The sequence below is a fragment of the Haliaeetus albicilla genome, chromosome 13, assembly GCF_947461875.1.
Source record: "Haliaeetus albicilla chromosome 13, bHalAlb1.1, whole genome shotgun sequence".
NCBI lineage: Eukaryota > Metazoa > Chordata > Aves > Accipitriformes > Accipitridae > Haliaeetus > Haliaeetus albicilla.
In genome coordinates this window covers 13,931,564-13,957,975 of record NC_091495.1, presented here as the reverse complement: position 1 = coordinate 13,957,975, position 26,412 = coordinate 13,931,564, and the positions used below count along the sequence as shown (strand labels likewise).

General features: G+C 40.1%; 1 protein-coding gene and 1 long non-coding RNA gene across 3 annotated transcripts in view; both read right to left on the bottom strand.

Annotated features, from left to right (window-relative positions):
• Positions 1 to 20,214, bottom strand: part of LOC138688583 (uncharacterized) — a 54,963-nt gene extending 34,749 nt beyond the window's left edge. The window contains exons 1-2 of the long non-coding RNA XR_011327457.1: positions 18,472 to 20,214; positions 792 to 1,367 (exon numbers count right to left, since the gene is read on the bottom strand). This is a non-coding gene — a long non-coding RNA (uncharacterized lncRNA). The remainder of the gene's footprint in view (positions 1 to 791; positions 1,368 to 18,471) is intronic.
• A 3,875-nt stretch (positions 20,215 to 24,089) lies between these two features.
• Positions 24,090 to 26,412, bottom strand: part of BICRAL (BICRA like chromatin remodeling complex associated protein) — a 49,366-nt gene continuing 47,043 nt past the window's right edge. The window contains exons 13-15 of one of the 2 annotated variants that reach the window (XR_011327453.1): positions 26,083 to 26,219; positions 25,305 to 25,473; positions 24,090 to 24,287 (exon numbers count right to left, since the gene is read on the bottom strand). The gene's annotated coding sequence lies outside the window, so the exon portion shown is untranslated. The remainder of the gene's footprint in view (positions 24,288 to 25,304; positions 25,474 to 26,082; positions 26,220 to 26,412) is intronic. The other variant, XR_011327454.1, reaches the window with a different exon arrangement.

Here is a 26,412-nt window from a genome sequence, read left to right as displayed (position 1 = left end):
TACCCCAGACAGCCCTTGATTAACCAAGCCTGGGTTAACCACGTTAGACCTATGCTGTCTTTCTCCTCCCACTCTTCTGTTGCTGTGAACGTAGCTACTCGTCCATCTTCATTGTTTTGCTCCCAGGTGAGGCAAGGTCAGAGCACAACATCCCTTTAGGCTCCACAGCACTGGAAATGTTTACATGCAGGAATCACTCTCTGCTCTTAAACCAAAGTGGGCTAGAGCTCACTTGCCTGAGACTCTTGTGTTTATTTCATAGCGGTGATTTTGAAACCAGATCTGTTCACATGGGAACTGTGCTGTGTGTTGGCTGCAACTATGCCCATAATCCATAGGAATCACAGGTTGGGAACAGAACATCATCTGACTCTTTTACTGGAGGTTCTCACTCCCCTTTTATTATTACAATATAAAGTTAATGATACAGCCAGGCATTTAATGATCTAATTGTAATTGTCTAAGGGGCTCAGCTCTTTCTGATTGGGTGCAGACGTCTCACATCCAAACTGAGGACTGGGAGTCTTCTCACTATGGTAAAAGTGAATCCCTGGTGGTTTATCTGACTTAGAAGCTTTTACAGCTCAGATCTCCATATTACATTGTCTCTCCAGAAACGGCACTATTATACATTTCATAGTTATAAGTTATCTTTACATTACATTTCTCTTCTGTTATTCAAAGCTGCCCATTTTCCCAAGAAGCATTTAAAGTGCTACACTTACATAGCCTGTTTTGAAACTGGCAGGCGACAATGAGGACACACACAAGTCAGCATAGCTTTTGCTCACATGCTTGATTTGCTGTTCAGATTCCAGAGCTGGTTTTCACGTCTGTTGCAGGGTGTCTGTCATCACTTCTCTTCAGAAGCCCAGCAGGGTATCCCAAACAATACCAGCCTTGCAATGGGGAAGAAAGTTCTTTCTTCCCAAGGATTTAGTGGCAAAATCTCAAACAACAGAGTGAAACATTGTGTGTCAGAGCCCAAACTGGAGAAATAAAAAAATAAAAAAAACAAACAAAACCCAGCTTTTCCACCCACCCATCTTTGCCATGAGCCCAAACTCTCCCTGACTTATGGCAAGCACCCTGGAAAATACAAGATTTTTCTGAATTAAAAGACCATATGTCCCAACCACAGTTCCTTTCCAGAGAAAATCATAGAAAGTCCTCCTGCGTTCATAGCCTACTCCAGTGGGAACAAGAAATTCTTGCTTACCCTTTCTCCTAGGATCCTATGGGAAGAACAAATAGGGAGTGGTTTCAAGGAGGACTACATGGTACTAAGCCCCAGACATCACCAGCACCAGTAATTTATAAGCGGATACCTTGGGGTCAGCTACATTCTGCTGGTACCCGTCTTTTGTCTGCGAGGAGAAAACAAAAAACAATTTTTTTCTTGGTTTCAGGGACTCCCCTTTCAGCTCAGGGCATGTGCCACTGCAGTTTTGGTGGCCTGCCCATCAGACTGCTGTTATCCCAACTGCTGGCCCCTCCATTACAGTCATCCCAGGATCCTAAGAACCAGAGGGCCACAGGTGCCCATCTCCTCCACACACAGCTGTGTGCACAAGACCGGTTGAACACCAGCCTTCATGTCAACCACTTCCCCCTCTCCCTTTTTATCTGTCAGCTCCTGCTGGTGGTATCTGTCTCACACAAAAAGAAAAAAACCCACTGCAGTGACTGCAGGTGGCTCATCAGGCCAGGGTGCAAGCATTCCAGCTGAGGACCGCTGCATGTCTCGCCTTGCACCCTCACCGCCTCTGCTGCAGCTCTACGAGGAAAATAAAGGTAACTCCAAAATGCTGCTCTCCTTTTCTTAGGAACCTAGGCAGATGCATGCCCCTTCCAGAAGCTTTTTCAATCAGCTGCCCATACAGAGTCCATTCAAAGTCCCCTCACACCATTTCTTAATCATACCTAGTATCTGCTGCATTGTGCCTGGGAACTGAGGAAACAGACCCCAGGTTCCTGAATTATAATGATTTCTTTGCAGTGATTTGAGGCTGTCTCAGCAAGGCTTTTTTTTTCAGGGAGATTGAGGAACATCATATTCATCTGTGGGCTCCTAATCCCTTTAGACTAAAGACTACTTTCAAGAGTTTTTTCAAATTACTTTCAACTTCTTTGGTTAGATCTCACAGGAAAGAATCCACGGAAGATCTTATCTGAACCCTGGCATGCAATGACCTTGTTGCTCCATTTCATCACTGGTTCTAGGGTCACGTTATTAGGGATAATACTGGGAATTACAGGATTATCTTAGGCTTCCGGATACATTTTACATTGACTAATTTATTCTGTCTTCCCTTTCATGAATGCCTGATGTAATATATATGAGACAGAGGGTTTATAAGACTCTAAAGGTATTAAGCTTTCACCTAATCACTATTGTTTGAGGTCTTATGGAAACTCAGCCTGATCTGCAGCTGGGTATTACTAGTATCTGACCCCAGACATGTGATGGTACATTAAAAGTGCTAGTAAAGTATCTGGTTAGCAGATTCATGAAGGGAAAGTTAATGAACTAGTACTCTATGTATGCCGCTGTGCGTGTAAGTTATATCTGGCTGCCATGTGTGCCCAGAAGCAGTTCTTTCTCAGACTATGCTGAAAAGCTCTGTCACCACAAGTCAGGCGCACCCTTGATACTTTTCATAAGGCTCCAGAGGAAATTAATGTTAGTTCTTCCAGGTTATAGCTTTTATATGATAAAAAAACCCTACACCAGCTGTATCATATGGAAAACAGAAACAGATCAGAACTGAGACAGGTAACATAATCCACATGCAACTGATAATTCAAGTACAGGTCTGATGTGCAGCATTTGACAGAATGATAGATGAGGCCAGGGTTTACCTCCTTAAAACATCCTATATCAGTGGGAAAAATGAAAGCAACACAAAAATATGCAGCCTGATCGTGACCGAAGGCGAGCTGTAAAAAGGGAATAATTGTTATTGAAGGTGACCTTTCAGTCTGTAGTAAAGTCCCTTGTTATTTCAGTGTGCTTTATGCTATGACATATGTGACCAATCTGCAGGTATCAAGAGATTTTCTGTATACCACCAAGCTCCGAATTACTTGGTAGTAGTAGTGGATATACAACAGCAATGCATCCTGTACCCTTGTCAGAGCTGCCAGCCTTATGCACGGGACTGAAAGGCACTCAGTTAACAAGATGACTGGATGCTTAATAAATGCCTCGATGAGACAGAAAGGTAAAAAGCTTGGAGGTCACTCCCATGGTGTTATCTCAATATCAAACTGGAATAATGCAGCAGTGAGTCAAACCGAGGACATACTAAGCAACTAACATGAGGGCTTGTTTCTTGACATGCTGCACATGAGACTGGTGAGAGCATCAAAGTGAGCCCTGCAGACAGCATTTTGGGTGAATCGTCCCTTCTACCTTTTAGTTACTCATTTGCAGACCCTTTTTGTGGAATAAGGCAAGACGTACTACACATAGAGGGACAGGCTGTGTTTTATGGGAATGGAGGAGGTGTACTTGTAGTGAAATCCATCTTGTGCCCAAAATCCAGTGCCAAATTTTTCAGTAATTATCTGTACCAGTAGCATGTAAATGCATCCCTTAGATTTTAATGCAAATGTTAAAAACATTCAAGTACGGAATTTATCATTGTCCACATAAAAATTCCTCTTCAGGATCCATCATTTGCCATTTGCCAAATTTGCCATTTGCCTCCCCTGTATCCTCATTTGCCATTTTCACTATCTCTGGGTTTGTCTCATCGGAATTCTTCTTTTAACCCGGTTTCATATCAAAGAAAGTTCTATCTTCATTAACGCACAATTTAACACAGAGAGAATGAAGATTTATGACATCTCATCTGCCCAAAACAGGAAATATTCTACCAATGCAGCTCAGCATGTCTGCAACTGCAAAGTCACTGAAGCTCATTGTCCCATGTCATGAAAAAGATCTCAGTTACAGAGAAGGTCCCATACTTTGCCAAATTTATAAATCTTAGAATTTTTGCATGGCTGAACTACTTCACCAATACAAAATGAAGGCCTTGAACCAGGGCTCTGCTATTTCAAACAAGAAATGAATTGTAGTTCTCACATACTACAGCAACAAGCATGGTGGATACACCTGGCTTGGCATGTAGAAGTCAGATAACAAAATTTAAATCCCCATTCTTTTGATTTTTGGCTGTTTGTTGTCACCCAGTGCATTACGGTTTGAACCTTCTCTCTCACGCATGATGCAACTAACCCAGGTTGGCAACAAGGAGACCGGGGCAAACAGCATTTGCTTCTCACAAGCTACTGAATTGCCATGCAGGCAGGGCCTTGGTGCCAAAGCAGAAACCAGTTCCTTTTTCTTTCCAATTCCCTTCTCTGCTAAGCAAAGGAAAGGGAAGGGTAGAAACACTCACAAGGAAGATTAACATGTCACTGATCCCATCTTCCCTTTCTTTTTCTGACTGGCTGCATGCTCCCATCACAGCCCGTCAGGTGGACAAGAGACAGTGTCTATGGCAGGAGCTCCAGCATCGTATGGTGGGAAGTCCAGGGAACCTGCTTGCCGCCTGTTTCGCCAGAACTGGCATTGTCTGTGGAAATGAGTCCACCAAGTTAAAGGTGAAATAAAGTAATCTGAAGTGATCAAGGCTTTCTATATCTACATTTTTGAATGGGATATTTAGACTCTTCATTCCTAATTATTTTTTTTATTTTGAAAAAAATCTTGTACAAAGTGAAAAGATAAAAAAGATCTTCCCCCCTCAAATCCTAAAGGAGGACCTTTTGAACCTGCTGACAGCCTCAGAAACAGACTCTTAATTCAGAGATGTGACAAAGCAGTTCATACTCCAGAATTCAAACTAAAAACAATTAATCAGATTTATGCCTGGCCTGATGCATGCTTTCCTAGCTCATAAATGCATTACATGTGGCATCTAGGAATAAAGTGTTCAGCCTCAAAAAGGAAGAGGAAATACACACGAATGAAATCTTGTGTGGGAATAGTCAGTGCTGTTCTTCCCTGCTTAGCAGTCTGAAAATGCTGCTTCAGCTTTGGCTATGTTTTCTCAACTTTAGCTGCACTATGACCTCAGATGACCCAGACTGCTATGAATCTGGCCACTGTACATTTGATCCAGAATACTAAACAACCAGTGTCATTTTCAGCCAGTGCTAAATCCAATCTGACCTAGATAGAAAAGCCCTTACATCCCATTGTTAATCCCTTCAGTTCCATCCAGGCAGTGAAGGCTGTAAGCAAACAGAGCACACAGACTTTAAGAAAAGCAGGCAAGCAAATCCGAGTTTCACAGAAATCTGAAAACTCAGACTTCAGGAGATCGACCCAAATAATCCCAGTCTCCATATTCTCTAAAAACATTATTTCTCTGTATTGCCCAAATGCTTCCAGACCATTCTGTTATGGCAAATAGATTTTATCTTTCTTCACTGTCTATCTCTCTAGGACTGGACTGGAGCAACAATGGATTTACTATCTCTTTCTGGTCTTCTAAAAAGGTACACCTTGCACAAATCTTCCAAGAAGTTAAAAAGAAAAGTTACAATTTTAAAATATTTTGCTTCAACATGCCAGACATTCCATTTCGCATTTCTTCCCTTAAAATCATGATTCTCAGCCACAGGCACTTCATCAGTATAGAAAGCGCTGATTTTCCCACAGTCTCTCCAACAGTCAGACAACAAACCTGCACCAAGATGGTTCAATTTCATTGGAGTCAGCACCTACTAAGCAATGTGGTTTAGGTTTCTTTTAAGCATTCAAGAACATTTTTCATAATAATGCCAGATGGCCTTGCAATCAAAACCTTTGCATTCAGCCCTTTACCTCCAAATTCGCTGCTGACAGTATATGGATTTGAATTTGAATGCACAATACAGAAGCTGTTTCAGATTTTCTCAAAAAAATAAAACAAATTACCTCTATAGCGAGAAATTTTCCAACTGCATTAACTGTTCTCTGGCTTCCACGCACCTTTCCAAATATTATGTGAAGAAAAGAGAGAGAGACATAAGACAGAAAAATTTCTTGACTACCATCACAAAAGAAATTGTTCCTTAATTACAAACAGGACACCCTTAAGCTGAGAACTGAAGAGGAAGGCAATCTATACCTTTCCCCATCATTTCACTTTGAAATATGGGGTAGGCAGAACCAATTGATGTGAACAGATTTAGTAAGATAAACACCAGTGACAACTTTTTATATTCAACAACACCAGGCCTTCTCCAGGACAAAGAATAGGAATGAAAATACTTGTTATGTACTCTTGCAAAATGTAGCATGTATTTAAAAAGAAAATATTTGCTTATCACTTGTGGCTGTATAATGTCAAACATACGGTAGCTACATGCTATTTTAACCTTACCCCCAAGCTACAAGGAAATTGAGTAGATAGTTGGTTTTCTAGTGTCTTTAAAGTAACTAAACATGAAAGGTCAGACTTCGGCAGAACAGTAAATAAGCTACCCAACAAGGCCAGTAGGGCTGAGGAAGCATGATCATGTGCAATGGATATCCCAATGTTTGCTTAGAAACATGTCATAAATGTAACATTTAGTGATGGTTTAGAGTACTCCACATGAATAAGTAGTGGAATTTACACAGGAAAGAAAAGGATATGAGAGACTGATTCAGAGAGTAGAAAGATGGCTGCATTAACTCTCTTAGACCAGTTTCAATTAACTTTATGATATACTACCATAGTTACTGGTCCTGTCACAAAGGCCTGTCACAAAGTTGCCTTGCAGCTAATTACATAACTTTTTTTTTTAATCCCATATCACCACTGATAGCTATACATTTGACTGCTTTGTTCTGAGACCACTTGAAGCAGCAGTCACTAACTGTTGCAGTTTACAAATTTGCAGCGGACAAGACAACTCATATTGCAAGTAAAAAATTACAGCTTTCATTCAAACAAATCACTCACAGATATCCCTATTTTCTTTCTGTGGTTCATGGAATCAAAAAACACCTCTCTCACCCAGCTACAGAAAACACTCCCAAAACAATACTGTTTGCCAAATAAGCTCAGTAGGACTGCATCCACAATTTCCAGGTCCCTCTGTAGCTGCTCTTCAGCAGCAACAAACGAAGCTGCACAAGAGCTCAGCAGGACTGCAGAGCTAGCACTTGGCAGTGAAGCAGTCCCTGTCCCCAGCCACGGTCCAAAGCTATCCTGAGACCTTTCACATGTGCCATCTCAGTGGAGCAACATTCACAGGGACACAGGAATGGGATTCATGGGACAGAAACATCATGTGCCTCCTTCCACCATCATCCTGAGCCAAAGCCTGTGCTATACTTCCGAGAAACAACGGTGACTGGACCTTAGAAAATCACTAATTTAATGGAGGTGCAAGTGCCAATTTGAATAAACTCTGTTTAATCTGATATTCCCTCGCTGTAAACCTGTGATACTGTACTTTGCCTGAATTTTGATGAAATTTTATTTAACTGAAGTTTTGAGTGTTCCCCCTGACTTCCATAAGTTTGGGGTTTATTGTACACCAGTCAGTTCTCTCACATTCAGCATACAGTGCCTGTAAATTTCAGGTTAATTAACTCACATCTGGTTTTCCACAAGCAGAAATAGTAAGTTCTGCAGCCAACTACTATTACTAGCTAAAGTGCTTTGTACTCTCACTTGTCTGGGGATGAAACTAGTGCATCTTTGATTTTTAAATCTATATTCTTAAAGTCTGATGCCTTGTTAGAAGGCCAAGGGTTATTAATTTCAAAAACAGAAGGTAGAGTTTAATGAGTAATGAATAGCAGCTGTTGGAAACAAATCTTTGTAGCCCTGGGACCATCTTTCCCTATGTTACAATTACACTTTGATTGACCTCAACAATAACTAACAAGCATGCCCAGCTGGATCATAAACCAAGTATATACTATGTCCAGATATGGTGTAAAATTTCACATCAATGAAACACTCACTGTCAGTCTAACTTTGTCCCATCATATGTCAATCAGACTTACAAATAAACTTACTAGAGCTGGGACATGCGATTTCCTAGGGAAAAGAAGTTCTTTACTGGCAATGAATGCACAGTTTAGAAAAATCATGTGTACATAGGGATGGCTCTACCTCTGAAGAAAAGCCTTTTGTCATGACAGACGTGTGGGGTTTGTTCACTGTGTGAATATGTACGGGTTTTAAGAAAGAGAGGCAGTTTTCCAGGTTGCCTAAAACAGCTATATCCCCATAGTTGGGAGGCTGAAAGCAGAAAAAAATTAAGTGTGGGTTTATCCAGCGTCTGACATATTTTCTCTATGAAAGAATGTGCTGCACTGGGACCTAGTGTTTTTGAGGGTCTGTGGGTGGGAGGCCCGTGGAGTTCACTGGGGGTTCAGTGCCTCTCTCCTGTGGACGACCGCATAGTGCAACACCTAAATTTGGGATCTGTCTAAACAAATGGGAATAAAAATGCAGGGACAAACTGTTTATACACACAAAACCAGAAAAACCTGGCTTGTGCTGTTTGGTGGATGGATTACTCACAGTTTTACATCCTGTCTTATCAGATAAGAACTTTGGTCTATAGCCAAACAATATTAGGGATGAGCCACTGGTGAATAAAATACTCCAGCCTTGGGATTTATATATACTCACAGCTTTGTAATGCCTTAGCCTCCGTCTCCTGACAGTTCCAGGTGAAACAAACAGAAAAGCAACAGATCTTTCTCTCATCAAGTGACTGGACTTCTCCTAGGCTTCCCATTTAAAACAGCTATGTATTATTATTTGTATTATTATTTCTATTGCTAAACACTTACACTATTGTTTGTCTTTGCTTTCTTTTCTCCAACTGACACTTCTGCTCTATAATGGCGCATCGCTGATCTCAGTCTTCAAGAGAAGTCCTGTTATCAGGGTTTTCTGATCTCATCTGTCTTTACATAGAACTTCTTTATAGATTCTTATCCGATCTCAAAAATTTTGCTCAGGGGAGTAAATCCCAGTACCAGGGAATGAGTTGTATACTCCCACTGATTTAAATGGAATCAGAAATGTAATTAATTAAAATGCAGTTGGCAATGGCCTCAGTTCCAGCCACATGATTGCAGGTATAAACTGTAGTTATGGTATCATTTCAAAAAAAGTATACTGTTCTTTCTAGCATAAAGAAAAAGGGGGAAAAAAAACAAAAAAAAAAACAAAAAAACAACCACTCACCAGTAGGTAAAATTACACTCCACCACCAGCATAAAGCAAACCCCCAGTACCTCACACCATCCCCTACCAGGTCATCAGGCAGACAAGCTGAGCTTACAGCACACACTAACTTTTGACAGACCCCAGCCCAGGTGGATGGATTTGGGAAGTGAATTCCAAAGCCGAGGTCAAGTGTCTCTGGCTGATCTCAGTTACAAGTGCTGCGCTGCAGGAAGGGAAGCAGCCTCCTGGGTAACCATTTGGGGCTTTATAGGTTCAAACTAACACCTTGAATTCTGCCCAGGAACTTATTAACAACCAGCAGAGCTGATCTAAAGTGTTCTTGGCATGAAGCTCCACATTGTGCACCAGCTCCAGTTTCCAAGGGTCTCAGCACACAGCCCCGTATGGAGTGCATGGCGATAACATAATATGGTGTCAAGGCGTCAAAGGCATGGATAACTGTGACAAGGTTTCTCCGCCAGACAGGAAAGGCCCATTTTTCTTAATAGCAACATAGGGGGAGAAAAGACATGGATATTTTGTCAAAGACTTTTCTTAAAGTGTTTTTATGCCCTGGACACCACTAATCTTGAGGCCCTTATAAAAGTTCCGTTATGGACCTGCCCTGTGCTTTGAGAATTTCCTGACCTCACCCTGATGAAATTAATAAAGTTACCTAGGTGTGAAAGCAGCGTGGGGGGTCACATCAGCCCCCAAACTCCTCAGGTGTAAAGATTAGCTAGGATATACTAGAGAAATTTTAGTGGATAGAATGTCTGTCTTTGTTCTCCACAGAGCTTATTTCTGCCATGCCCCATTGAAGGTTTATGGAGGTCAGTGAATTTCTCCCCATTCTCAATTCAGGACTGAGCTGTACCAAGTAGTATTTTTTGGAAAACCTATTTAAAATCATATATAATTGAGCTGTTTTTCTCCACATTTCTTCACTTGATACTTATTTTCTGACTGTAATTATATAAACAACTCAAATTACTTTAGGACTGGAGAAGAACCTAAAGTAATACTTCACTTTGCTTTAACACACTTGCTGAACCAAAAGCAGAAATAAACAAATACTTGTAAAGTAGATTCCTACATACATAAAGGCAATTTGAGTCTCAGATAGTCCAGGTGCAAGTGTCCAGCACAAAGCTGGGGACACAAGCTCTGACACACACAGACTGTCTGTGTTACCGGTTTATGAGCAATAATATGCAGTAGGGATGCAAACTATTCTAGACTGAACTAGTCAATGAACTAAAGTTCCTAGATATGCAAAGCAAAGTATTATTTTAGTTTCTTGTCCAGTCTGGAAAATTTTAAGAATTTCCTCTACAACTGAACTGATCTATGTAAATAGAAGGCTATGTGTTGAATTACCAAGAATGCATCAGGGTGTTTGCAGTTAAGTATCTTCTTTATAAGTGATGAGTCAACAACATAAGGCTCCTGGCCAAAGTAACAAAGCTGGCTAAAAAACTAGACATCAAAAGACCACTTCAGTTAAAAAGCTTTCTAAGAGAAAGGGATCACAGACAGACAGAAAGAGTGAGTGAAAGGCTACAGAGTGGGAAAGCTTCCTCCTCCATGATACTACAAACAGCAAACATTGAGAAAAATTCAAGCAGTCCGGTACCTCAAAAAAAAAAAAAAAAAAAAAAAAAAAAAAAAAAAAAAGAAAAAGAAAAAGACCCATTTCTGAAGCTAAAGAATTTTAAAGTAAACATAGCTTAAAAAATGTATCTTTACTTTAAAATCCACTTACACTATACTACCTAGCTGGAAGAGAACTTCAGATCACTCTCCTCCTTTTGGAAGGAATTAAAATGAAGGACCAGAGCTCCGAATTGTTCCCACAGAAATGGTTGCACTTAGACCCAGATACACAAGAAATGACCTGAAAGTCAGAAAATTGTGTCATCAGGAGGTTCTCCCATATCTTTTCCCTTACCTGGGAAGGTATATGAGTTGCAACCCATCTTCAAGCCCTTGTTTTCTCTGAATTTTCAATTCAAAGAGAAATTCTAGACTATGGAGAACTGTGCAACAAATGAGTGGAATGCAAATCCTGAAGGATACCAGTTATTGCTATGCAATGGCTCAACAGAAAGCCCATGTGTTAATTCAGAACTGGTTATTTCAAACAGCATCCATCACATTCACAAGTTCCCAGAGTCTCAACTCAGAGTCTTTGGCAGAACGAGAATGGGAACAGAGACCCTTCCACAAAACAGCATGATTCCAAGATGTTTTAGCAATGGTATCGTGCTTCGTATGGATAAACATTGCTCCAGGCAGCTAACCTGCAGACAGAAGTTCCTTAAAAAGGTGAATGCTCAGGTTTTACTAAAGTGAGCTCCAACTACTATGAAGATTATGGCTAAACCCCTGAAGAACTGAAGAGAGCCAACCACCATCCACTCTCAAAATCTCTGCACAGAGGTGACCATTCCTTTAGGGCTTCACTCTAACAGAGACAAATAATTTTAGATATTATCTGAAGTCCCTGAGAATATAAAAAGGCAAAGTCTTTCTCATGTTGCTGTTCATCACCTGAGCAGAATAGCCACAGACAGGAGGAAAGAAGAGGTGCCTACATATATCACAACCAAATCTTACAAAACACCCACAGAATTTACATGAAATACATCTACAAATCTGAACGTGCCTACCTTAAGATTTATCCCACTCCTATTGGGACAGGCAAGTACTTGTTCCTAAGCCTATTATTACTTTTGTTTTTGTTACGTAAGATCCCCTGCCTTCGCCAACAAATGTTGAGACAATACAAACGTAAAATTTCTATCCTATACATCCTAATGTGTCTTGTATGTTGTACCAATTCTACCAGTGCAAACTCTGCCTCCATTGCAGGAAGAAAACATACAACTATTTGGATTGGATTTGGCAGGACTGAAAATAAACTGAAAAAATATTATGGAGATTATTAACCAGTCACATAGCACTGGAATCCAGAAACACTGATCTAGACAAACAGAAAAGTTTCCATTTGGCAAAGAAGAATACCCTGTATCAAACCCTGTTGAGATGCACCTTATAGATACAGCCGCAGTAAAAATACATATGATATTGATTTTGTAAACACAGCTTCACTTCAGAAGGACCCTGATTTTAACTGTGACTGACAGAAGCCCAAAACAGTGAGGTTTAAGAAATATTTGTCATAAAGTTGAAATCTTTCCTCCACTGACAGCAGCAAATATTTTTACATTAGGTCATCAGTTCAGACTTAGCTGATTGTTTGGGCACCAAACCAAAATAGGTTCTTCTTTTGCTGAGGCATTAAATAACCTGTCTTGAAAGTATCAAAAGACAACACACAGAATTTGAGGAGGGGTTTTACAGTATTCATGGACTTATCTAAAAGAAAGTCCATCTATTACAGTCACTAGAAAAAAATAAATAAATGCAGGAAATGCTACATCATACTACAGAAATATCTTGAAAGTGTTCTTTAAAGAAAAAAACCCAAAACTTTTACCAACTACCTCCACATTAAAAGAAAACAGAGGTCAGATGTGAATCTAAAGAATAGCAAGTTAATAAAGTATCCTCCTCTGAGCTTCCAGGAGAAGAAAAACAGAAGGGGGTGTTAAATCTTTGAATAAATCTCCAGTAAACACAGCCAGAAACGATGCTGCCTTCAGCCACATGAAAGAGAATAGAAGGATTTCTCTTTTTAAATTAGTCTTTATTGTCTGCTTCGTAAATTGTGATCACATGTGGTACTTATTACGATGAAATTTTATTGTTGCTATAGCCCTCTTCCTTGCATTTGGTGCTTTCTTTTTATTTTAAAAAGAAAAATGTCCACAATTCCTTCGGTTCTGTGACTGAAATTTTATGGCTGTGCACATGGCAGAGGGTCACGGTGACAACCAAGGAGCCTGGGTAAAATATAATATACACATTTTTAAGTTCAGATTCAATGCAGTAGAAAAGAGTCTAGATAGTGTTATCCCATCTCTCCATTTCATCCTCACATAGACATCTTTTTATAGGTAGGATGGGAATTGAAGTCTTAACGAGATTTTTCTGTGCCTGTGTAACTTCAGGACTTGCACTCCTTATTCGAAAGCCCACCAGAACCATTCCATTAGGCACAATTATTTAAGCCCTTCTACAACTGACCAAACCCTTTACAAACATGCCAAACAGGCAAAGCCAATTCACAGATTGACACAAATTCACCTCCCCACTGAGGCCATGAATCACCATATATATGAAACTAAAGAGAGACACTGATATGACCGCGGATAAACACATTCCTCACATTTTTTATTCCAGTTGGAAACTGACCCACGTTTGGTTTGAATTAAAGATTCATCGCACTGAAACAAATAACTAAATGGAAAGATATGAGTCCCTTTGAAGAGCGTGCAAATCAAATTTGGGTGATAATTAGCAGCAGACAATTGAAACCTACTGTTTATTTGCACAGAACCTGATGTTACTGAAACATGGCTTGAATTCAGGCACACTGAGAACCAAGTGACTGAGTTTTCAGGAATTAATTTAACAGTTTAATATCTGAGGTGGAAACAACCATGCTTTAAACAAAATGAGACAGATGTGCTCAGACCCTTCATTGCAGCTACTGTCCCCTACTGTACAGTTACTACACTTTCAAGACTTTATATGCCATAATTTTTTTCCCCGAGAATACTCCTCTCTTGGGAAAGTGATGCGTAGGGATGCCATAATTGGAAAGAAGAATAAGCTGCTCATAGTCAAGTTACAATGAAGTATTACCTCCTATAACGTCTGCCCAACTTAGTCCCTGTTTGTTTAACTTGGTTTGCCAGGGAGCATAAATACATGTGTCATCAGCTGCATGTTTGGCAAACCAAGCAGTTTTTTCTTGGGATGTGTTTGGCCTCAGCATAAGAGGAAGCATAACTTTGCAGCACAAGTGAAGATGAGAAAAATGGCTCTCCAGCACACAGCAGGCCGGAGTAGTAACTCCCATAAGACAGATTTGGCTAGAGATTTGGCCAGAGCATTGAAGTGAAATTTTGGTGTATTTTTCACTTCACCACATGTTTTATAGATTTTTTTTTTTCAGTCAGCCTGAGCCACCAGCAAATAAAAGAAGGCCTGATAAAGATTTTTAAAAGATTAGAAATGATAGCACCTTTGTGTTGAAGGGAACTAGCAATCGGGATAATGAATTAGACAGGAAAGAAATGCTGTTGCAAGCTTTAAGACACAGATCTTCCTGTATTGGGAGACTGGTCCCAGTTTGAGCTACTAAAGCCATCACTCCAAAAGAAGGAGACAGCGTTCATTTCACACTCGCTTTTATCTGCTGGAGTTCTGAACTACGCCAGTAAAATTTGATTCCTACTGCTTGTTATTGCCTCATTTTATATCAATTGACCATGACAACAGGGCTGGAGGGACAGTCATTAGTGCAGCAGAGATGGCAACACCTCTCCCACACAGGTCACTGGCAGTGGAGCGAGAGCAACATCCCAGGTCATGCGTGCTGGAGGCTGCTGGGTGGCTTTAAGAAGCGCCGAGGGCACCTACTGAGAGGCACTGCAGGTGTTCCCAGCCCTGGGCATGGATCGGCAAGGAGCCATCCCTCGCCAAGGAGAGCAAGGACCAGACCAACATGCTGGTCCTCACTCCAGCCCAACCCTGTAAGGGAAGCCATCGGAGCTTTCTCTGCAGGTCCCCATTGGTTTTTGCTCTGAACCTGCTGTTGCTGGAGAATTTGAGGCAGTCCCTCCCCTTCCCACCCAGACAGAAAACAGAGTGAAGCTTTAAGGCAACTGCTGTCCCATCTTGCTAAACGTGACCTACCTCCCATGTAGGTATCGCCCAACTTGACTCCTGTATCAATAATACAATTGCAAAGCCAACATATTCTTTCAGGTCTCTAAGTTTTGCCTCTTCTGGGACAGCTAACTCAAATAATTTAGCACAGCTCCGGAGATCAGGTTTCTCTGGCCAAGGTTATGTTCTTCAGGATAAATGCATTTTTCTTCGAGTAGTTTGGAGGGTGTTCCCATGTATTTACCCCTCCACCCAGAGAAAGCACATTACTATTAAATTTCCATGTTACTGAAGCACAATGATTCGTTAAAGCTAAGATTCTATTAATCATAACCACAGTCACCTGAATTTTAAGCCTCCAGAGACAAACTGGGGCTTGGTCATCTGAGTGACTGACCACACTAACAGATTGCCACTAATCAACTGAGTATTCAGTAACAAAATGTAATTCTTTTAGCTGTCACAGAAGCTAGCAAAGCTTGACTCCTGTAAAACTCTTTCAGTAAAGCTTATGTTAACATTATTTAGTTTGTCACAAGCTAACATACATAATGAAAGAGACCAAACCTCACTTGAAGTACAGATCACATATCCAAGCTGTTAGAAATCTCAAAGTCCTGGCTATGAGCTAGAGGAGTTACTACCACAGGTATTTCAATCAGAAGGAAGAAGAAATTATCGCCCTAACTGACAGAGCTATGTTGGAAGAAGCTCTCACGTATTTTGGCAAAAATAAAAATTGTTGTTTATTTCCTTTAAGGAACTGGCACAAATAATACCAGTAAACTAAAAAAAAAAAAAAAAGAAACCATCAGCTAACCAACCAAACAACTGTCTGCCCTTGCCTCCAGAAAATAAAAGCTTTGGGACATTGTAAAATACACTCCTTTGTACATTTAAGAACACATTCATGGACATTTTCCCTGCTGGCAACACCATTTATCAAGTCTACCATTTACCTTCCTCACCTCCCACTTCTTTCTAAGGTCACACTACAGCTCAGAGATGCTTGATTTGTGGCAAGACAATGCTTGTGGGAACACAGAAATAAGCAGCTCAGAGAAAATGTTTGGGCTAAAGGGAAGCAAAATGACCTTTTGTGTAAGCTCGTAACTGCAACCTTAGACAAACGTCTGCCAAGAATGGTATAGGCATAGAGGATCATGTATGGAGGATGATATGGCTCCTCAAGACCCCTTTCCAGCCTTCTTTCCAAGCAATTTACTGTTTCAGTCTACAGTTCTACTCCTGTGTTCGCTTATTGTAAACCACCGTAATAACATCCCATTCCAATGGCTTTTAATCTTGATACAATCGAGTTAGCCCTGTGCAACTCAGAAACAACCTTAGCACCACTGCAAACACACTTCAACACCTTGAAAAATAACTCACATGATTTGCCATAAGATGACCAGCTAAAACAGAAGCAGTGCTGTATTGTGCGTACATGAGTATTAACAGAGATCTTTTTTCAACAGAAATTAACCAAACTGAATTTTACAACTAACCAATATTTTCTATTTGGGGCTGATCTGTTTCATCATAGGCAAAAATAAAAATCAATCAGACGACAGGGTTTAAGACAAGGAAAGGAAATTGCAAATTGCATGCATTTTGATTTTTAGGAGCTGCAAAGACTGAAAACACAGGACTCTGAGACACACAAGCTTGGGGCTAATTGTGCAAGGTAAGTCCTTCCAAATGCCACTACAGTGAACAGAAAATCTGAAACAGTATTCACAAAATCAGAGCCCTTAGCAGAAACCTAGTATAGGTTACAATATTTTAATTACAGACATCAGCTGTTATTTTTCCTACTTGTATTTTATCCATAAAGAACACCAATTTTACAGTGAAATTGACCTCTAGCAGTGAACACACTGTGGCACGCTGAATCTCAGAGAACCAGGTTTACCTGCCAGCCCGGCCACTGCCTTGCTGTATGACCACAGGACAGGCATTGCACAGCTGTGGGACTAAGCTTCTCCAACAGAAAAGCAGACATGATCATGTCAGCATCCTTCACAAAGCCCTTGAAGACTTCCTGATGAACTACAATATTGAAATCCCTGTTACGGTTTTTAGAAAGAGCAAACCAGCAAGAAACCTTCAGAGCCTGTCCTTGCAGCCTCCCCCTGTGCAGCCTGACAGGCTGGGCGGTGTGGGGGGCTGCCCGGTGGGAGAGGAGGGGAGCAGGAGCCCTGCACAGCTGCACAGCCACCCCACAGCTGCTTCTCCACGCCGGAGCCCACATCCCGGCACACGCCGAAGCATAAACTGCTTCCTCCACCTCGTGGAGAATCATGAAACTGATGTGCAAACCGCAGTCACCAAGAATGGATAAAATACAGAAATTTTAAATCCAGAGAAATACCCCTTCCCCAGCCCAGAAAGCTCCAGAATTTTTGGTAATAGTTTCCTGTTCCACCTGATCTATCATAAGTAGTTAAAAACCCTGGTTTTGTTTTATTAGTATAAAACACCATTAAATTTACAAGAGATTCAGAGAAGCAACTTAAGAGATCACTGCTGAGAAGGAATGGTCAGATCTTAAACTGCCCTGAAAGGTATAACTTTTACAAATTGTTTTCTCATTAAAAAGTGCAGGGAGTCCTCAATCAGGGTGGTTTTTTTCATCTCACTGCACTCCAGGTTTCAAAACCTTGTACCAGTAAATACCACTGCTGTTACACAAGACAGTAACTACTAATCTGTTATTATTCTGGAACAGTTATATTCTTAATAAAAGGGGGTTTTGCCTCATTTGATGCTTATCTTTGTTTCATTAGCTGTCCTGTTCTGCTGTATTTCAAGTTTACATGGAGGTATCCAATTCACCTTCTCTGCGTCAGCCACTATTTCACCAGGCTCCCTTTTACTTGATACCTTTGTAATCCCACAGAAACATTTTTTTAATTTCCTGTCTCTCAGCTTTCTCTTTTTGCTATGTTTTTTTCAGCATAACAGAAATTAATGCTTCATTCAAATTAATTTTAATAGAATTACAATATTATCAGCTTTTCCTGGCTTATTCCTGCTTCCTCAGATTTTGTTTGCTTTTTGACTACTCACTTATCTTAAACGGATGTTTTGATTGAAGTGTCCATACTGACACCCAACACAAAGTATGGTACCACACAGCTGAACTAACCAAATGTATTAACTGGGTGTTAATTGCATAGCAAGCAGCAGTGAAATTAGGTTTAAAATCAACACCCCATTAAGACAGCTGGGAGAAATTCACACTTTGCAGTACTATTGTGTCTGTGCTTACAGAACCTATACATGCTATTTCTTTCTGAAGAGTAGTCAAAATGCAGAAAAAATGGGTCTGCAGAGCAAATTTTAGCTTTTACCCAGATTCTATTGTCTACCTGCTCCCAATTCCTGCTTCCTTCTCTTGGGAAAATAAGAATTAAAAAAAACCCAACACTCCTCAAAACTCGTTATCCAGAGGTACAAGTGATTTAAGCCTAAACCCACTCACCTGGCTGAGGGTGAAGGAGGCCAGACCCCTGCATCAGGCTCAGTGCAGTCAAGCATCCCAACAACTAAGGTAGGCTCTAACCTCTGCACCCAGCCGGCACTGCATGCCCCTGGGTTGTGAGGACACTGACCCTGGAAGGTCTACACGTTCCTACAAGCAGAAGAGGAAACAGGAGTGCGCAGTCTTGAATACAATTTTTTACAACAATCTGTACCAAAAGTACATGCAATGGTAAATAGCCATTACCCATTACCAGGGCTAGCTAACGATTTCGTTACCACCTTTATAGGCAGCAGTTCACTGATGGGATTTACCCTTTGCCCTGCTGTGGCTGTTAAGTGCCTAGCCAGCTGGATGGCAGATTGCTCTTTGGCTGGATCCATTACAGCACAAAGGCACTAAATAAATAATAAATTTTTATCACAAGGACTGATTTCAAGGTGCAGAAAAAGCAGAGGCTCATATGTCTGAACAAGGACCTTCTAAGTTTGCCATCTGTGCTCATGCCAGCACTGCTTTCACCATGAGCTGAAGGGAGAGATCAAGACTGTTCTCAAGGGGGAAGCTGGCAGCTACTGCAGCAGTGGGTAACAGACTAGGTAACAGAGACTGTGGGTGAGGATGGACATTGAGTATTTTTAATGGTGAAAACAGGCAAGGCCTGTTAAAATGAAGAGCACTCACTCCATCCATCCAACGCTTTATGACTGCCTGCCTGGAGTTAGGAGCTATAGCATATAGCAGACTCCCCAACAGCGGATCGATAGCTGTGGCATTTGATAACTACTCAAGAGCCAGCTCTGCTGAAGATGACACGCACTTCACTGCCAGTTGCTATTTTGGCTTCACAGAGACCAGTACTGGGATCTGGTATCTGTACCTGGGATGTATCCAGGGGTCTGGGAGATCGATGCTCTCTTCCCTGCAGAGTCAACGAGAGGAGGAAATTTGGCTCTTGGAGGAGGCTGAGGAAGTGGGAATTGATGCTAAGCATTTTGCTAGGGGACAGACTCTTACCTAGGAAATGGAGATGCTGTTCAGACAGGGCTTTGGCCTCATTAGGCTTGGTGTAACTTTTGTGTAGCACACAGACAAGCCTTTAGACAGACCTGACTACAGTACAAGGTACCCACCTGTGCTGTCTTGCGCACTGAGACAGGCGTCCGTGGAAGAAGAGCAGGCAGTCATGTAGTTAAAACGCTGACAGCCAAGGATAATTGCAGGTCCAAAAGGTAGGAATGTGGCGAGTGTGTGTAAGCACATGAATGCACTGTGTGACAATGTGCACAGGGCAGTGCTAACATGTTCTCTGCACTTAATCCATGAGAGCAGAAAAATTAAAAATATGTTCCCTTAAGCAGGATAAATAATCATACAGGCACCTGTTCTTTCTAAAATACTAAGCATTTGACTGGTAACAATCTTTTAACATGTTTCTGATGATATAATTCTCTTTCTAGGTCATGAAGAACTGAAGCCAATGTATTTTTCAATACACCCATCAAATGTGTGACCCCAAAAAGTTCAATTCAAAACTGCAGTCAGTGAAACTAAAGTTACATTTAGTATTGCACGCTTAAATATCCTTTCTTCACAATTTTTGTTGAATATTATTGGCACAGAATCACAGAATGGTTGAGGTTGGAAGGGACCAGTGGAGGTCATCTTGTCCAACACCCCTGCTCAAGCAGGGTCACCTACAGCTGGTTGCCCAGGACAATGTCCAGATGACACAGCACTGCAAGATTTCTAAGGCAGTGCTGGACATTACTTAGTTGATCACTGCATCAGACATTATAGGCCTATAGTTTGTAGTTGATGCTTTTGGTGGAGGAAAAGCATGCAACCATTATTTCAATGCCCTCACACACTGTAGGCTACATCACTACAGAGGAGCAAATGGCCTGCCTATAAAGATTAAAGAGAGAATTACTGGAGTAGAAAAAACTGTGTGCAAAGGATCAACTGACCTGATGTTGCATAAGGGAAATAATATCAAAGGAAAAAATGTACTCACAATGAGATTTGGTTACATCTGTATAACTTTAAAACTTCCCCTCGTTACCCAAAGCCCACCAGAACCGTTCCATTAGGCACAATTATTTAAGCCCTTTTACAACTGACCAAACCCTTTACAAACGTGCCAAACAGGCAAAGCCAATTCAGATTGACACAAATTCACCTCCCCACTGAGGCCATGAATCACCACATATATGAAACTAAAGAGAGACACTGATATGACCGCGGATAAACACATTCCTCACATTTTTTATTCCAGTTGGAAACTGACCCACGTTTGGTTTGAATTAAAGATTCATCGCACTGAAACAAATAACTAAATGGAAAGATATGAGTCCCTTTGAAGAGCGTGCAAATCAAATTTGGGTGATAATTAGCAGCAGACAATTGAAACCTACTGTTTATTTGCACAGAACCTGATGTTACTGAACTACCTCTGGAATGGACACACACACACAAAGCTGAGTATTCTGCTTTCCACTCTCCCTTTTCTTTTTTTTAAACCTTTTACAGAAGACTGTCAGCTCACCAATGCTAAAGCTCCTGCAGCCTTGTTAAGTGAAGGAGGGGAAGCAAGAAGCAAGCAAAAATCCCCATTTTTTGGCTCTTCTTAAAAACAACACACTTTAACAATTTATGTCCACTTCTTCTCCTCTTCTCTCCATACACAACAAAACCGGATTTCAAGTCAAATATTGCCTTTAGATTGTAGTCCAGAGAAACAGATCTATATCTGCCTGTAACGCTTCGAGGCTCCCTTAACCCAGTCTCACCACTAGTGGCACGGTTAACTCCAACCTTCAGTCTCGCGTCCTTTCAATGCCTGGACGCTGGTATCAGAGTTGTAGCCATAAACCGCTATTAGCACCTTCAGGTCTGAGAGAGCATGGCAGATGAAAAAAAAACCCAAACCAAAACCAAAACAAACAAACAAATAAAAATAAATAAATAAAATAATTTTAAAAAAAACAACTGAATTTCCAGTTTACACTGTCACCAATAATCTTTCCCTGGTATCTAGATTAGTACTTATTTCTCCTAAACTGGCCAGGTAAGAAAGAAAAATACCTTAATCCTGCTTGGGGTACATGCTAAACACATCTGCAAGGAAAATAGCAAAGGGAGTCTCTTAGGTAGAGAGTTTACAAATTTAACACATAAACCTAAGTTCCCCCAAAAGTTATTACATCTCACTTAAGGAAAACAGGAGCAACAAATACACAGTTATGATTATTTGTACGATCCTGCTTGATCACAATGGCTCTGAATTAAACTGGGCAGTCCCTGACAGAACACTGCTGCAGAAACAGGTCCAAGTGACTTAAGGCTAGAAGTATCTGAGAATGCTTATTTCCTTAGGGGCTTCAAATTTGATTGCCAAAGGATAAAACAACAAAAAATCAGACCAGGGTGGCACCTCTCTTTTGGCTTTTACAGATCAAACGTGGTGTAATTCAACTTTAGGAAAAGCAGGCGTTCAACTCCTTGGGAAGTAAGTTTTAACTCTCAGACTGGCTAACACAGAATTAAAATTGCCCTCCTTAACAGATGAGTAACACAATGCATTCTCACAAACTAAATACTAATTATTACAGGTGTCATAAGGTTGTATACATTTTCAGTAACAACTCAAAATCTACTCTTAACCTCAGAAAAAAACAGCATAGTAGTAAATAGATTCCATGCCTTCCTTACCTCTTGGTAAGGATTATGTTGCCAATGATGCTCATTCAGTATCATGAAAACACTTCCCCAGTTCCACAATATTTTGGATATTAATCACAATTTTTAGTAATGTTCTTGCTCAATTTAAAATCAGACCTTGCACCTTAGGTATGTTCTTTCACAACCACCTTTCACACTGTTGTGTTGAGTCCATCCTTGCAACAGTAAGACATAAAAATCTACATCCAAGTATAACATTCATTATGTTAAATTCATTCTTCACCCAGTACCATCCAGGTATTTCCACAGAGGTGCAAGGGGAAAAAAACACAGTATGTTTTAATAACATAAAATATGTTAATTATGTGTTCTAATACAGAAATGGATACAATCCTGTACAACTTCCTGTGTATACAAGGCATCCTGTGTTTTTAAAATCAAGTTCAGTCATTCAAATCTCAAACGTCCCTGCAAAATCCATCCCACACGCGCCTACCTACCTTCCTGCTCATCTCTTCCAAACCTTGGAGCCTCACCTCCCTTCAGCTTCACCTCCATTTCCTTCTCTGTACACAAAGGTTTCCGAGTCCCTGCTCCTGCACACTCGATATCCAACCTTTCACAGACACAGCAGACTGGTCTGTTATTTGCCCCTGTTAATAGGGGCCTTCCAGATCCCTGATTAATTTTACCTTGAAAGCAAGGTGAAATTGAATTTTTCAACCTCAGTAGTATTAGCCACATGCATTTTTATTCTGTTTGCCATTTGTCAGCCTCAGGTACACCTAGGAATAACAAGCTGTGAAATGAACTACAGCAGGTTTCCAGCAGTGTTATCTTCTGCTGCTGCTCACTTAAAGGATATGCACCACACATGTCATCCACAGTATGGATAAAAAAAGAGCCTAAAAGATCTATTAGGAAATTTAAAAACAAATATATAGTTTCTGTGTATTATTGCATTTTGGAATGAGACTCTGGAAGAAGTTCTGAGATGAAATCAGCTTCAAATTCAACTGAATTTTTTTTAAAATTCAAATTCAGTAATAGTGCAGAAGTATTACTGTTCACAGCACTTAAAAGTACTTGAGAGAACAAAAGAGACATTTATGTATGTCTTTTGTCACTGCTGGCCCAGTGGCTGAATGCCGCAATGTAAGAAAAGCATCTAAATACCCGTAATTATAATGTTAGCCTCTTGACTTCCAACGATAATCAGTGAAGCCAAATTAGGCCAAATTTTCTAACTGAATTTTTCTGCATGCAGCTCCCTTGAAGCCTATTAGCTGCCTGACTCATCAGCAAATGGAATCCACTCACGAAAATAACAGCATAATTTGTGATCATAGCTCTAGAAGTTATATGAAAAATTTAAAAAACAAGCACCTTTTTCCAGTGTTGTTTCTGCACCATCTGGTAATTTCAAAAAGCTGGCAGTTTTGAGTATCTCTGAAGTAATTCCTAAAGCTTGAAGTCAAGGAGAATCCAACTGCTGAGATGCAACTCAGGAATGTCATGCATTATTTTAATGATTTCAGCCTTGTACTTCTCCAATTAAATTTCACAATTTGTAATTTCTGAATTTAATTTCAGCTGCTGAACTTTAGTTTTGATCACAGTAATCCAGACAGGATTTTAGCCTCATATAAATGTCAACTATTTTAGCTCACTTTTATAATTCCAGCCACTGTACCACTTACTAACGCTAACTACTTGTAAAAATTTCTCACCATGACTTGCACGTGGTTTCACATGTCAGTATGAACATTTGGAGTCAAAGTTCACAGGACAGAGTAAAGCTTTGTATTTTCAGAACTTTGCAGTAGTTATTAAAAGTGTATAATGTTTAGAGGAAAAAAAATAGCAGCTTATATGAGAACATTTTATTCAATCACCACCCAAAATAACACCATTAATGATATAATGCTACCTACCTAAGTGCTGAGATGGTCATCGTTGTAGAATCTGAGAGTCCTTGCATCGCCTTCCACCCAAGGATATCGTATCAAATAAATTTCATGCTTTTTTTATTTTTATTTTTTAAAGAGAAGTATTACCACCATAATCCTGAATTGAAAATCATCCTTCCACTCATTCAACAGACTGTGGATCAGGCCCTAAGTGCCAGGCGTCTAGAAAGGAATGTCAGAGTTAGGTCTACATTACTTCCAACTCAGTGGTATGCAGAGACAGTGGAGCTCTATCAGGACATGCCTGGTTTGGTAAATTCATTAGAATGAAACATTACTATCTTCACAAGTTGTAATAAACATACGACAGTAAGAACTTGTATAGCCAAGAGTTCAGGATAATTCTGAAAATTTGGCTTCTAGTATGACTACACTATGTAATGAAAAACTATGTATACATAAAAGCTAACTGAAACATTAAAAGCTGTCTAGATGTATCAGCATGGACTAACTAACCTTGCTTCCCCTTCAAAGCACTGAATTCTAAAATTGCTGTTGTTTCATTAATATTGTTGCAACAATTCACCTCAAATGAGAACACCTCATTTGACTTGGTAGTCTTAGGTTAACAGCTGGACTCGATCTTAAGGGTCTTTTCCAACCTAAATGATTCTATGATTCTATCATTTCCTTTTCGGAGCGGGGCGGATGGGGGATCAAAAAAATTGGAAGAAATTCCTCAAAAAAAATCCTGCAGTGCAAAAGCAGCAGTGAAGACTGAGCACTACATTCCAGAAGGCTAGTAATCTGCAGGAACAATGGCACCCACCTAAACAAAAGCAAGCATATGAGGCTGAGCAAAGAGTATACTACAGAAGAGCCTTACATTCTGATTTAGCTTGTTCCTCCGTTTGTAAAACGTTTTTCCCCACAAAACTGTGTATCAAGTCTAGAAAAACATAAAGCAGGGTTTTATGCTCAGCACATAACATGGCAACTTCAGAGGCTTTTGCTTTTACACCAAAAATACTGGTTCAGCTGGATACTTTGTGTCCTTTTATCTTTTTCTTCCCTAGTACAGCAAGCCTGCTCAAGCTTGCTTGGTGTTTACCTATTGCAACTCATTATTATGGATACATTTTTTTTTAATTTCCAATACAATGACTAGTTGCAAGACTAGTAGCACAGAAAGACAAATGCTGATCCATAAATTATAAACAAGTAATTCAGTATACCCACCACTACTGCAATCTGAAATCTGTATACAGTGTATTGTATCTGTGCACCAGAGCTGCTGCTGTTCAGATCTTCAGGGGAACTTGTGTATTTTCTGCAATGACTTTCTTTAACCAAAGTGACAGCTGACCCCCAAGTCATGAAGACAATTTCTTGCATTTCTTGAAGCTGTCTGACAAACACATCGTTGTGAAAACTCCAAGAAAGTGTACAATTCTAAAGGAAAAATTCAAAGGCTTATAAAGAAAACACTTTCTGAAGAAAAGAGGTATTTCTCTAAGGTTTAAAATTACATACCTTTTCTTGTGCCAAGCTTATTATAGCAATTTTTTTTTCTTTGTATGGATCCTCAAAATGAAAGGTGTTCTTTCTTAAATAAGCTATGCATTAACACATATGCCCAAATCTTCAGAAATTTCTGCCCTGAATGTTGGAATAAACTTAATAAACCCCACCATAAAAATACTATTGAAAGGTAATTAAAAAAATACACCACGTTCTTGTAATGAAAAGATATTCTAAAGTGAAGACAGCTGCAGAGTAAACTGTACATCAAATGTTTCCCAACCAAGAAAGTTTGCCTGGTAATTCTACAGGGATATGATAAAGAGAAAAATAATCCAAGATGCTTAGCCATCCTAACCCAAACAGAGATTAAAATAATATATAACTGACTTTATTCATTTTTTTACTGACTGAATCCATATGGGAAGCATTCAAAAGGCATGTTTATTTTGTCTCATTGACAAAATAATGAATACTAACCATAAAAGATTTCTACCTTTTAACACTGCAGGCCCTACTCCAAGTTGAGAAGCAGTGCACTTCACCAATCCTTCGTTTTCATAGCCTCCAAAAATAAAAGTGTTGAAGTTCCAAGCATAAGAGCTTTACTAGATCAGAATCTCAGCATACTTTCTGAAAAATTCAATCACAGTAAGAAAAGGTTCATCACCCCTCTAACAGTAGGAAGAAGCATTGTATCACCAGCAATTGTAATATCTTCTCACAGCCACAAGGAAGGAATGGGAAATACTGCAAACACTGTTATCTATAACCAAATACAACTGGCACAACTCTGAAACATGTAGCATGGATGAGGTGGCCAGCT